The following is a 653-nucleotide window of genomic DNA, read 5'->3' as shown; positions in this document are numbered from 1 at the left end:
AAACCCTGAAAACCGGGCGTGGGGGGGCTTACGCAGGCCTTGGCTGTTGCCCACAGGTACAATTCAGGATGTGTCCTCAGGTACAGAATTCCACCTGCAGAGGCCGGACTGAATGAGTTTTCGAACTTTCCATTTCTTATTGTGTTCCTGCGTGCAATACAAACAGTATGTTCTGTCTGTTTACCGAGCTTCTTAACTCAGCCAACATCTGGTGGGCACGGCGTTGAGTCCCTTGATGCTGGCAAGGCCGTGGGTTCCGAGTCAACCGGCTGGCACCTCAGAACAAACAACCGGCTGTTACTTTATATACAAAAATACTGGTTCTGATTAAGCTAGCAAGAAATAGATGGCACAACCAGGCAGGTAACCGCAGGCACCCTGGGATGTTACGCATGCGTTGCGCGGCAGTTGTCACACACCCGTGCAGATCTCTTACACCTCCCTGCACTGAAGTCACTATTTCCACCTGGCCTTCCACCTGCAGTGTGCTGTGTGTTCAGGCTGTAAAGGATCCATGCAGGTACGAGCCAGGTGATAAACGGACAGGTATCAGAGCAGTCAGTGCTACCTTTTAGATTTTCTTTAATGTATTTCTTTTTTTTTCAGTTTCTATTGAAGTTGCTCATTGAGATAAATCATATCTGACGAAGATT

Source organism: Morone saxatilis, unplaced genomic scaffold, assembly GCF_004916995.1.
Source record: "Morone saxatilis isolate NCDOM2014 unplaced genomic scaffold, NCSU_SB_2.0 Contig14, whole genome shotgun sequence".
Lineage (NCBI taxonomy): Eukaryota > Metazoa > Chordata > Actinopteri > Moronidae > Morone > Morone saxatilis.
Note: the sequence above shows the minus strand (reverse complement) of the source record.